The sequence below is a fragment of the Fukomys damarensis genome, unplaced genomic scaffold, assembly GCF_012274545.1.
Source record: "Fukomys damarensis isolate Sample0158 unplaced genomic scaffold, DMR_v1.0_HiC HiC_scaffold_25, whole genome shotgun sequence".
In the NCBI taxonomy this organism is placed as follows: Eukaryota; Metazoa; Chordata; class Mammalia; order Rodentia; family Bathyergidae; genus Fukomys; species Fukomys damarensis.
The window spans coordinates 35,274,698-35,288,302 of record NW_022900937.1 but is presented as its reverse complement, the minus strand read 5'-3'; the positions used below and the strand labels follow the sequence as shown (position 1 = coordinate 35,288,302).

General features: G+C 44.5%; 1 long non-coding RNA gene across 12 annotated transcripts in view; it reads left to right on the top strand.

The window, feature by feature from the left end:
• LOC104861294 overlaps positions 1-13,605 on the top strand; it is a 56,998-nt gene that overhangs the window by 9,316 nt on the left and 34,077 nt on the right. For 10 of the 12 annotated variants that reach the window (XR_779957.2, XR_779961.2, XR_779958.2 and 7 more), the window contains exon 3: positions 3,768-3,879. This is a non-coding gene — a long non-coding RNA (uncharacterized LOC104861294). Of the gene's footprint in view, positions 1-3,767; positions 3,880-4,084; positions 4,122-4,240; positions 5,353-13,605 lie in introns of those variants that run through there. The other 2 variants (XR_779963.2, XR_779960.2) reach the window with 2 other exon arrangements.

The window sequence follows — 13,605 nt, the reverse complement described above, 5'->3', positions numbered from 1 at the left end:
TCAGTTGCATGAGTACTAATTTTCCACTGCTCGCTGTCTTTGTAAGGCAACCAAAGGATTTGGGAATATATTCCTGTCAACTCTCAGGTTGAAAAAACTCCACATGGATTTCACCCAGCCGTCTTTCGGTTGTGATCAAGAGAATGCAAAAGAATCCTGACCACAAAAGTGATTCATCACCAAAGCAATGCGTAAAGCAGTCATGTGCCACTCACCCGGCCTCACAAGAACTCACTCTTGGACTCACGAGCAAAATCAGTCACAGAAATGTGGAACAGGGGAGATTTATCTGTTACCAGATCATACAAATAGCTTTTAGGAGCTTTTGATTATTTATACCAAAATAAATATTAAATACAGCAATGTGGGTACCGAAAAGTATCACAGGGATCCTAGGATGACTCTGCACAGATTGGGTGGAGAGAAGGCATGGATGGGTTGCTGGATAGAAGGAGAGAATGCCTCTCTGTCCGTTTCAGGGCCATTCTCTGGGAAGTGGCCAATGGGGAGAACAAAAAGAAGATCCTTCCATATAAGAAACTGGTACAGAAGTGTAGCTTCTATCTTGGAGGTACTGAATAGGAGGCAGACAGCATGTGACATGGTCAATAGTTTTTTATGATGAGCCGAATGGGCTGTGGATAAAAAGAACAAATCAGATACCCATCTTTCTTTCCAGTTGATAATGCAAGCCAGGTCAGCAGGGTGTCCTCCTCACAACGGTCCTGCCATGAGGATGGCAAGGATGGCAGCATGTGGTGGCACACACCTATAATCCCATAACTCTGGGAGGCTGAGGCAGGAAGATGGCAAGTTGGAAGTTAGCCCAGGCAATGTAGTGAGATCCTGACTCATAAAAGAAAAGGGTTGGGAGTATAGCTTCATTTGAAATTCTTGGATTCAGTTCCCAGGAGCAAAAAAGGAAGTGGGGAGCCATCCAAGCAAGGCACAAGTATGGCCTCGGGTCCTAAAACTCAAGGCACGCTCCTCCCTTGCCTGACTTCCCTGCTCTCAGGGGCTGGTGACTGAAGCTCTTTCCCAGTTTGGGAGAGAGAACACGATGGGTGTGGTTGGTGTTTCCTAGAGAAAACAGCAGACAATTTCATCTTGGGAGGAAGGGGTAAGGAGTTTGCCACTAGGTCTCAATGAAGATCTGACGTAGCATTGCTATCCACATGACCCGGGGTCATGCCCATCTGGGTAAACATGACTTCTTGCCTCCTAGTCATTTTCACAGTTTTCACTCTGACTGCCTTGTTCATCTTCTGACAACATATTTGAGACAATCACCTGATGGTTGTGGCTTCAGTTGATCTCACCCCTATTCCTTTTTTTTCCTTTCATACCAGGGATCGAACTTAGGACCTTCTGCTTTTGAGGCAGGCAGCAGAACCACGGAGCTAAATCCCCAGCCCACCCCAGTTCCCTTTGTATGCGCCGTTTCCTTCTGGTCTCCTCCTCCTTCTCCCACCACTTCCTGGGACAGTTCCCAGGGACACACAAGTCACTTCTAGATTCCTGAGCTCGGGCTCTGTCACTGTAACTTCTGGGTACCAACTCTATCTCTGGCCCCATAACTTTCTTCTTTTGTATCTCATGGCTTGGCAAATTGTTTCCTCAAAGGGTCATGATGAAAAATGTCTCTGGCTTTATGGGCTGTGTGTTGCAACCGCCCAACTTTAATCCAGGCAACATAGGAACTAGAAACAGGTGGAAGGAGAGAGCTGGTGCCAGGCTGTGTTTGCCCACCCTTGTCCTGGTTTACCCTCTCGGGTGGCTGTCTCTTGTTTTCTCACCCCACATCTGCAGAAGACACACACACACCAGAGCATCTCAGTGCCCCCACCTTGGCCCCTGTCTCCTCAAACATATAAATAAGCACAGAGCACCCAAGTTGTGCCTTGAGTCCTGTCAGTGAGAAATACGGGTTCGCGGTGGCTGTCAACTTGTGGTGTCTCTTGTGGTGTGGGAGATGCGAAACTCATGATTTCTCCAGAGCGTATTCTGCCCTTGCTGTTGGCTCTACCAAAGTTAGCTGAGGCATTGTTGAGCAGGCAAGTGACTTCTTCTGTTGCTTCTAGTTTCTTTTTAAGAATTTATGCGGGTTTTTTCAGCTATGTGAGTGACCTGTGGATACAGGATCATTCCAAAGCAACGAGAGATAGGTAGAATAGGCAGCTAAAATGTCACAGCCACACCCGTCGCCTTCGTTTCCATCTCCATTGAAAGCGTGTTTATTACTCGATGTTACTGAAGGTCACGCCTGTGCATGTATACATAAATAAATACGCACCAAGTGTAACAGAAGCAAAATTTGTATAAAATTATAGGTAAGGATTTCACATACATGGAATCTATGCATCTCTATAGATCATAGAATTTATAAATTTCATTGTGTATTTTACATATATATTTATAAAATCATATTCTACCTGGCCATTAATTATTTTCTGCAATTCATATATAGGATAATTTTTTAATATATAGAAGACCTACCTTGTCTATTTAGAACAACTATGATATTTTATAGCCTGAATGCACCTTAGTTTACTTAGACAAGTGAACAAGTATCCTAGTCGCTCCTATTTTTCTTGGTGATTAAGAGTGTTACACATCTTCGCATGTAACACAAACGGATGCATAGGTTCGTTTCTCGAATGGGAGGCGCTGAGTTGCAGCTCTGTGTACTTTGGATCCAAGAGGATGGAGAAGTCCACCTCCGAAAGGCTGCGCCAGTGGGTCACAGTGGAGACATCTGCTGCATGGAGGCCTCGGGGTCCCCCTTCCAGAGTCACCTCCTGGCTCTGTGGTGCCTGGGTGTGGTAGAAATGCACCACCATTGGTGAAGCCCCAGACCTCAGGGTTGAGGGGATGAGCAGCAGTTTGCAGCCAGGGCCCCAGGTCCTGGGAATCACCGAGCAAGGAGACTTGGGAGCTCGTTTGCTTCGTGCTTCGGTGTTTCCGTTTCTCGGAATGGTCCCTTCTCCTTGATGCGGCGGTGATGGCCCGGCTGCAGGAATCCTGGGTGTTGCCATCCACCCACCGAATGAGGGCCACAGCCTTGGCCCTCGATGTCCAGGGCTGCCCCGCGTCACCTCGTCCGCCCAGGAAGCCTCCGGTGGCCGGGAGGGGCAGAGGCACTCGGGGTAGGTTTGACAAGGTGCTGTGTCCTAAAGCCTGACTGACAGAAATAATAAGTTAACATGTAGGAGAGAAATCTCAGTCCTGGAGCTGGAGTGGGCAGAAGGCCAACAGAAATTGTTTTGTGGATGAAATATTTCCTGAAAATAGCGCTCCCAGCTCAGCCTAATGCAATTAAAGTTAGTGATGTACATAATATGAAAACTGGGAGCGCTTCCTGCTAATAACCACTGTGGAACCAAGGCAATCCATTTCATTAATTTAATATACACTTTCATAGTCCCCTGGTAATAGAAGTATAATTAAAATGATATGCTTTGATAGGCTTTTCTTTCCAAAATGAAATTTTGCAAGTACAGGTTTTGAAATATATGTAGATATATTTTTTCCTGTAATTATTACTCATTGTACATTTATTTTGGATTGTTCCTTTTTCACTCCCCCGCTCTGAAACATTTTCTTAAAGTTGTATCCTCCTGAAATGATTCCGGTATATTTCCTGATATGGGAAACTGATTAAAAGAAAGCTATGGAGAAGGTGAGAATTAATTGCTGAAAGAGAAAGGTGGAGAAGACTTCAGATCAAACTTGAACTTACTTAAGATTTTCATCCTACTTTCTTACAGAGAGACTCAGTTCAGCTCATCAATAAAAGGACACAAGACTTAAAAACAGAAGGGCCAAGAAAACCAGTTGCAATAGGGATACTAAGAAAATGGCATCCAACTTCATGAACAAGTAAGCTGTTCTGTCTTATAATTTTTCTGTATGATTTTTCAGAGTCTTGGTAGAATTTTTGTCATATTGTATGAATGATTTAACTTCTCTGATTGGGATTAGCTGGGGGAGTAAATTAAGTCTTGTTAGTTGTTTTATTCTGGCATGTAGGGTTATTATTTCTAGGTCATGGCAGCCTTGGCATGGTGGCTTTTGCTTGAGACAGGGTCTCACTATGTAGTTGAAACTGACATGGAACTCACTATGAAGCCCAGGCTGGTCTCAAACTCACAGCAATCCTCCTGCCTCAGCCTTCCAAGTGCTGGGATTACAGGTGTGCATGCGCCATCATGCCTGGCTCTGGCCTCTGCTAATTTTAAAGGAAACTCCAGCAGGAAGACTTGTGGGCTTTCAGAGTGATGAAAAAACATACCCAGGAAACCCTCAGGATCACATACACAAAGTCTGCCCAGCTGACTGCACCTACTGATCCATTCGGACTTCAGAGACATCGGTACCTTTGGGGTGAAGCAGAGGCTCATTACAGAGATGAGGTGTTCTCCTCACTTCATTGTAAATATTTTGTAAGTGGAGCCGGGTTCCCACCTTCTATTGGCAATGCATGAAAGCCTCCTGCATAAAGCCCAGCTATGGAGAACGAATCTGACCACATGCCTCAAAGCCCACATTCTTCAACATTGGGGCTTGCTACTCAGAATCCTGAAACCAGTCCTCTGTGACTCTCTCTCCCTCTCCCTCTCTTTGCCTTCTGCTTTTAATTTTGCCCCCAGTTCTGGTCACACACCTCAAGCTATGCTGATTTCCTTATTTTTTGCTCAGGAAATCCCTTCCCTAGGATCTCCATAGCTGATTTCATCCATTGCTTTGTGTTTCTGCTAAATTTTGCTTTATAAAAGAAGCCAGTAAGAACCACCTAAATAGGAGGAAAACACATCACTCTCTATGGCCTTTATCCCTCCTCTTCCTACAGCCCCAAGAACCCTGACATACCGCATATCTATTCATTTGTCTGTCTTCTCCTTGTACAAACCTGTGCCCACCCTGCCCAAAAACCTTCACAGTTTTCCCTATCATGTTCCCAATACCTAGAATAATGCCCAGTACATGCTATGTACTAAATAAATACCAGTTGTAAACATCAACTTTCCTTTTTGTTCATTCCAGCCTTTTAACTGCTAGTAAAATTCCATGATTTTTCAAAATCCTGGACACCACATTCCATAATGAGAAGTCATCATGCTGTTGACATAAACTTTAAGGTGTATTTTTTGTAGCATTTCAAGTTTGTCATTGTACTTAAAGATTGATCACATTTTGGATCATATGTTCTCTACATGAACTCTCTTCTTAAAAACCTAAAATCTGCCAATTATAGCTGCCAAATTCAATAAAATTACTCATCATGGACATGACACTACGTCATCTCTACACACACCACATAAACTCACTTTTTAAAACACGAATTGTAAGATGTTTAGTACAGATTGACAAGGAATTTAGCCTGGTGCTGATTATACCCTTCATTTGAATACTAATCTCAAATTAGCATGGATCTATTTTCTGATTGGTAATTTAGCAAAGCTAAAGTATGCCTCCTCTTGATTGAAAATAGTTCCAGATTTTGCATTAATTTGTGTGGTGCTATTTACCGTATTAAAATTTTAAATATGTATGTGTGCCGTGTGACAGATGTGTGCTTCTTGGGTCTCTACCATCTCTGAAGAAGGGCGGGCATAATAAGAACATGAAAACTCGTATCTGGAAAGTCATGTAGGTAGAAATGTTATCGTGTATCACTGTGTTTTGACTCGTACATGAGCAGACTAGTCTACACACAATGCCTAAAATTCCTCTTTAGTAAATAACCTTCTTTCAGCTCTGCACTATTATGATTTTAAAAATAATACTTCCATTGTTTCTTGGCTTTGCATGAACTTGTTTTATCTCCCTAACTTGGTTGTGTCAGTTTCTTGATCACCGGAACCACACAACCCCTGTGTGATTTGTTTCTAGATTTCCCAGTACGGTATTTTACACAGAGAATGCTAAGAGCAAACAGCTATTCCCCTCTGTTGTATTATTTTCACTCAGAAGAGAGCAAGGCTCTGAGCTGCAAATGCTTTTCTAATCTGATGGTGTCTCTATCTCAGCAGAATTAACCAATGACGAATAGAAACGACTGTTACCTGCACTGCATTGACAACCTTGGCAAGGCTGTGTCCATATCCACTGCACAGTGGACACAGCGATGCTAGGCATTGACACTGCAACACTATACGTTTTAGAGGTGCTGCCCCTCACAGATGTCTGCATTCTCCTTCATAGTTGCTTCTTGGCTTAGTGCTGGAGACCCCTGCAGTCAGGTTCCAGTCCCCACCTGCCCAGTATGCGATGCAGGACTGAGATAAAGAGTACACTAGCAAACAGAACTAAGACAGAGAAAGTGGGATGCCAGGATGACCAATGTGGGAATAACAGACAAAGGTGCTGGCCAGTCCCAGGCCTTGACTTTTATTGGCAATCGACTGGGGTAAAGGCAACATATGGTATTTATGGAAATGAATGTGAACAAGGCTCAGAACAGACAAGACAAATCATTCTGGAATTAAGAACAGAATAGACAAAATGTATGATTGTAATTAGACCACTGTCCTTCTGTTCTGAAGGTTTGAGTTGTGGGAATGGAATTTGGGTGTGAGTTGCTCTGACCTCAGCACACAGGCTTTGGCTTGACACACTTCTATGAACCCCAGGTGTGGGGTTAGCTCTTCACAGCCTGCTTTGGGCAGAATCCATATTACAGCACTCTGCAGCTTAATGACTCTATTTTATTCAATGCAAGTACCCTTAGCATAATTTTAAGAGCCAGGAGATGGCATTTTGGAAGGCCAGGTGACAAGATGGTCAGCCCATGTCTTGGTGCACACATAGCTCAGATGGCTATCCTTCTCTCTTGGGAACTGAAGCAACTGTGTAGTTATGAACAGTAGTAGAAACAGAAGACAAAACCATGCTGAGAAATGTTGTGACATAGCACAGGCAGGGAATCTCTGAGAAGCCACTTGCGTGCAAAAGTCATGAAGGATTAGAACTAAGGGTCAACAGAGAAGGCAGACTGCTAGACAGGGAAGAATAGAAAAGAGTCACAAAGAAGAGCAGACAGCATGCCAACCCTGGGAGAGAGAGGTACATGGCAGTTCTTTTAGCCAAAGTATCAAACAGGTGAGATCATAGTGATTGCCAGCCCTGTGTTTGTTTGATGCATTTAAGTGTAATGGTTTTAGTTCATCACATTCTCCAATTCATCTCAGGCTTACTGTTGTCTGTTGCCTTACACCTCGATGCTGGGAGGATTCCGCTCTCTGCCCAAGGTCGAATTTCATTCCATAGAAAGCCTCTGGCTTCAGTCCCCACACAGCCCAGCTGCATGGTAGCTCCTGCCCCATTCTCGTGTGACCGAAACTTACTTTGTTTATGAATAAATGAGTCTTTCTTCCCTGCAGTAGCATCCACATTGGCCCCACTAGAGTCAGATCTGACACCTGGCTCCGTCCTCACTTCACAACACCACAAGTAGACCTGTCGGTGTCCCTGAACTCATCTGAAAAGTTTCTTCTTTGCTGCTGTTATTACATGTGCGCCGGGCTTTAAACCGGCTTTAGATTTAGTGATGTGAAAATGAACATCGACTGGTGTTAGATTGAAGGAAGGGAGAAAGAAAAGAAGAAGTAAGAAATAGCAAGGAAAAGGAAAACAGAAAGACAGAACAAAAGAGAGAAGAAAGCAATTGTGGGAGATAATGGGAAGGGAAGGTGGGAGGGAAAGAAACAAGAAAAACAACACTACGGTTTAAGTTAATGACATCTTCCATCCTATCTAATGAGACTACGATATTTTCCAAGTCCTCAGGGAGTGAACTTTCTCCATTTGGCTTATTCTTGTGATGTTTCTTTTTTGGTTTGTTTTGGAAGATTTCACTAGTCGCTCAGGTTTTTCCTTTTCCATTCACACTCTCTAAAGCACCCATTTACCAGTGGGGTTTTCAGGCATTTCAGGATTTTCACTCAGACTTCCTGAAGCTCTCAGGAAATTATCCTCAACAATCAGAATCTTCAGAAGGATAGTTGTACAAGGGGGGAAATGAAAGCTGAAATTCTCCACGCTCTTTTGTCTCAGTGAGAGGGTGAGCTTCTCCAAATGCCAGTGGCAGGGACTCTGCAACTATGGCATTTGACAACAAGGGATGGTCAGAGAGGAACAAAAAAGGGCTGAGTGGAAAGAAAATATCACATGGTAGATGTTGGAGATTGTAGCAAGTGTACTTTGGTCAGCAACTAAAGTGATAAAGTGTTATTAGAGAGGTACTTCATGTTATAAATATAGAGATGTATCAACGCATTTGATGCTTTACCAAAGTTTTATTGGTTCCCCAAGAGAATCTTGTCGAAGTGGTTTTATTTCCATCACATAGATGAGAAAGTGGAAATGAAACAAACACAGTTCCAAGGTCTCCCAGCCCGATTTCAGGGCTGTAAGTCATGTGCTCTGTGACTGCACCAACATACATTTCAGGGTCGTGTGCAAAATGCAAAAGCCGACAGGGTGGGCGGACACCTCTGCCACACTTGGCACCAGTCTGCCCTTTGCTTTTTAAGTGCAACTTTCTGCATCACCAACCACCAAATGTACCACTCCTCCCAAAAGCAGATGTATAAGTAACTGCTACCAAACCATTAAGAAACTTAAAAGAACTCAGAGCTGCTAACAAAAATAACCCAAGCCATTTGAATCAATACGTAAAAATGCCAGCTATGTACCAGACTCACTTAGAGGTGAAGTGAACCAGACACAGTGAGACTAAAACATCTGCCTGTTCGCTTCTCATCAAGAGCTCTTCATGGCGGTGCTTGAGAAATATTTCGCTTACTGTCCACGGAGTATCAGCTGTGTGGCTGTCAGACTCGGATGTTAATATGCTTGAAGGAAAGATGCCAACAGAGACAGTCAGTGGGTTTGATATTTCTTGAATGCTAACGGATGTGGACACTCGAGAACACAGATAATGTCACATGCTTCCCAGATGGGCACAAAGTCTAACTTTAGCAAAGTTCATCAGGGACAAGGGAGAGCTTGGGAGGGGGGTGCACCCGCCCAATTTTGTCAGACGAAAGAGGTTTTGCTATCCTCTGTGCCCCTCCCATTTCTCCTGATTGTTCTGGGACTCAGTTATGCGGAGGAGCCGAATTTATCTCACCCCCAGAACCGTGGATGTACTGCGCACCCACCTGTGTGTGGAACCTGGAGGTTGCCTTCGATGGCCCGTTCCTCAGTGACCCTGGCCCAATGCTGTTGGACACCACAGAAGAGAATGTGCTAAGGTGGTTACCAGCAGAGAAACTCAACCTGTAGCTCCATATATGCTGCAATCGTACATGCAGAGGTTGGAAATTTTGATGGCTTCTGAGAGTTTTGATGAACAGCAAGAACATGGTTCTGATGAGAGGCATTGTCTGGATCAGGGAATTTGCCAGGTGAATCTGCCTTGTTGCTGCTCTGGTGTAGTGGCTTTAGTTTGACTTCATGGAGAACTCTACAGTAATTCACATCCTGTAACCGATGACTGATTAGTACTGAGAACCAGAGGCCGTGTGCTTTGGGATGGAACTCAGAAGGTCTTGTGAACTCAGCACTACAGGACAGAAATCTGGAAGAAGGCACATGGAGAGGAAAGGGAAGGTCATGTGTTGTTTCTGCTAGGGAGGGCTCATGGCCACTCAGACATTTGGTCTTCCACAGAACATGTACAATAAGCACACAGTAGTCTGTCTCTGCTGCTATCTTTATTCTGAAATTTCGAGACCGATCCTTAAGTGTTGTTCCTGTTGTATAATTGGGCAAAGATTAGTTGCCAATTAAATCTTATTTGTGGAGGGAATTTAAAAGTAAAGCCCTTACTTGTTTGAGCAGAGTCTTACTGCACACACTGCTTGGATCTGTGAGTGAGGTCTGGGGAGCACATAATTAACACATTTTTTGATTTTTGTGGAACTGCAGCTGTCTTGCTTGTGAAATGCATCATGCAGCAATTCAGTGCTAGGGGACACAGCTGGGGGCCACCCCCACAAAACTGAGCTGTATCTGTGCCCCCTCCTGCTCGCCCATGCTAGGACCAGCAGAGCACGAAACACATCCCCAGCCAAAAGTCCTGCTATCTTCGCATCATTACGAATGCCTGACTTGCCTCCATGGGTGTATTTTGGATTCCCTTAAAATGTTGGGGTCACCTTTACACTACCTACCATATCTGTACTTACTTAGATTCATTAGATCATCCCTAAATAACAAAGCTATTATTTTTCCCATTTCTTATAGCCATAAATTTGAAGCCAAAAACAGCAGAGCCCAAATTAAATGAAACTCAAATCTAAGTGGTTTTTTTTTTTTTTTTTGGTCAATTATAAACTTTCCACAGGACAAATCTTCCCGTTTCTCTGGGATTTGCTAGAATGAATGAAGGAGCTGAAACATTACTGAAAGTCATTGATGCATTCAGTCAGCACAGATTTGAATCTGAGGGGTCAGAAAATAAGACTTTCCCGTATAAAGTCAAGCGGAGAGTGACATTTTATTTGACTTAATATGTCTATGGGACGATCCAAGTACATCTTGAAACTTTTGCCCAGAAAAACCCGAGTTTAATTTCCATTTGTATTTTGCACTGACTGTGGATACTGAAGTTTTACAATTTTGGTTTTCGTAATGGGAAAAAAGGGCAAGGGAATTCAAAATATCCCTTGGCATAGGATTATAGTGATAATTAAATGCAACGACCTGGTGCTCGCTGATCATGTGAGATGATCACTTTCTTCCATAGACCAAAGTCTGTTTGCAGGGAATAATTGATGTAGTTATGAGATGAATCAGCAAATTAATGGTAAAATTTATTCACTTGGCTAAGGAGTACCTTTTATTTACTAGGAAGGAAGGAACTAAGGAAGGAAGGAAAGAAAAGTAGAAAGGGGAAAGGGAGGGAGCGAGGGACTGAGAAGGACTAGTTCAGGAATGAGTTTTGCTCTGACCTACGTCCTCTGTGCAGGTATATAACTATCTAGATGTCAGTGTTTCCAGTTTGGTTCCTGGCTGTTTAAAAAATTTCTGGAGGTTAGAGGTAGCTAAGAATTGACAAATTACATCTGAAATTAAGCCAGTCTTTTTTGTTTGTTTGTTTGTTTTGTTTTTTGAGACAGGGTCTCACTATGTAGTTGAGTCTTACCTGGAACTCACTATGTAGCCCAGGCTGGTCTCGAATTCACTGTGATCCTCCTGCCTCAGCCTCCCAAGTGCTGGGATTACTGGCATGTGCCACCATGTCCAACTACGCCAGTCTTGAAAGTATACCAAATTTGTAAGGGAGAAGATTCGAGCCCTATATTTTAAAAGCTAGCATTTTAGCATGCAAATAATCCTAGTATTTTCTTAGTATAATCTGTTCTGGTGCAAATTATTTTATGCCTGCAGTGTACATGCACATAAATGTAGTACTTCTGCTTTACTTCTATTAAATACAAGGATTACATTTTAAAAAGGAATCGACTAATCTCAGTTTTTAGGTTTCATTTTAATTTTGGAGTATGCTCTCTGAATTTAATAGAAAAACCTTAGGTTTTTACACCCCTTGTAGAAAATCCACACAGTACTTCCCTCTTTTCTTTGTAAATATATAGAATCCTGCCTTTAAAAGAACACACTCACTAAAGTTTCATATTTGTGTGGAACAGTATTTGAAAACAAAGAATATATTTTAATGTCTCTTCATAATGTTTTACCCTTTTTTCTCTACTAGAGACTGATTCCAGGGCCTTGTGATGGAGCTATCTCCGCCAGCCTGTGTTGTTTATTATGTTGAGACAGGTCTCCCTAAGTTGCTGCCTTGCTCAGGCTGGGCTTGAACTTTCAATCCTCCTGCTTCAGGCTTCCAGAGTTGCTAGGGTTCCAGGCATGGGTCACCAGGCCCAGTGTAATTTTCCTGTATGTTAAAAATATTTCAGGAATATTCTATCCTTGAAAGCGGATCTGTGCGGGTGTACAAGTGCGCGTGCGTGTGCGGTGTGTTTGCTGGAGTGCATGGGTGTGGACTGTGTGTGTGGTGTCTCTAGCACACGGGAGCAGGGTGGGCGTGTGCACACCCACTCGTGTTCAGCTCGTGTGTCTTCATTGCAAAGTTTATGAATCTGAAATTGTACCTCCCCTCCCCTGTGCTCAGACTGGTGCCCGGGTCAGCCTGATTCTTGTTAGGAAGCTACTGTTCTGAAGCGGGGCCCAGGGTGTCTGGTCTGGAGCTCTGGGGTCCTAAGTGGCAGGGAGGGGAGGCTCCCGTTGTGGGAGACTGGTGGCCTCTGAAGAGGGCATTGCAACACAGGGGGCGGAGTATGGTGGGGCGCCTGGGGTGTATTGCAGCTTTGGCCTCTGGGGCCCTCCCCGTGGAGGAAGGCAATGGGCACAGAAGTCCCTGATCCGCAGCTAAAGGGGTGGGCTGCACGACTGAGCAGAATTAGGAATTTTTGCCTCCCGGGAGCTGGGCTTCATCAATAATGGATTCTCTGCCATTCCACAAGAGAGTCCACTGTTTTGTTTTCTTCCTGAAGGCTTTTAACTCCACAATTTTACAAGGAAAAAAGAAAAGACAAACCTGACTATTGTTTAGTATTCCTTTAAAAAATCCTGTTGTTCAGATGGGTTCTTTAAATGGAACTGTGTTAGTCACATAGATCAACCTAAATAAAATAGAGGGCAATGCCTACTTCCCAGTTATGTTTTTCTTATTGAAAGATATGTCCATGCTGGACATGGAGGCTCAGATCTGCAATCTCAGAACTCTGGGAGGCTGAGGTAGGAGGGTCACAAAGTTGAAGCCCAGCCTGGGCAACTTAGTGACTTAAAGAGACCCTGTCTCAAAAGAAAATATCCAAGAAGGGCCGGGGATGGAGATCAGTGAGGAGCTCCTGGGTCCAATCTCCAGGACCAACCCAGTGCCCCCACAGTGCAGAGAAGCCCAGGTGAACACTGGCACCTTAGGAGGTGGTCTCTGAAATCCACGTCAGCAGGGCCGGCCTTGTGCAGCAATCTACTCCGTACTGAACCCCGAGGACTTTTGCTCCCAGACTTTGGTTGTGTCCATTTCTTCCGGGCCAGCATGTGTCAGTGACTCTGTGCTGACCTGCTGGTCCCAGGCTTCTGCTGCTGTCCCCCCTTGCCTGTGCCAGGCTGCTGCACCTTGCTGACACGAGTGAAGGCCGCTGGGGCAGCCCCTCTCCAGGAATCTCGGTAGCTGAGCTCGAACTCAGGGCAGCCTCCTAGCTCTGACCTCCCTGGAACCCAGGCTTCTAGGCAGGGGGAGGGACCGGCTGGGAGGGGCCTAGGCTCCAGGGTGCGGATCAGAGTCTGAGGCCCGCAGCCCCACCCACCGAGTGCTAATCAGTAGCTCCTGAGAGCAAGCCCTGCCCAGGGCAGCCCAGCTAAGGAGTCCACGCTGCACAGCAAGCTGAAATACTCCCACCATTGCGTTCGGAGCAGGGCCTGTGGGGCTGTGAGGCCCAGTCCCTGGGACATTTTGGGGTGTGTGTAAATTGCGGGGGTTGGAACCCAGGGGCTTGCCTGGAGCTACATCCTCGGCCCCAGTCCTTTTCTTTGTTTCTTTCTTTTTTTATACTTTTAAGGTAGAATCTC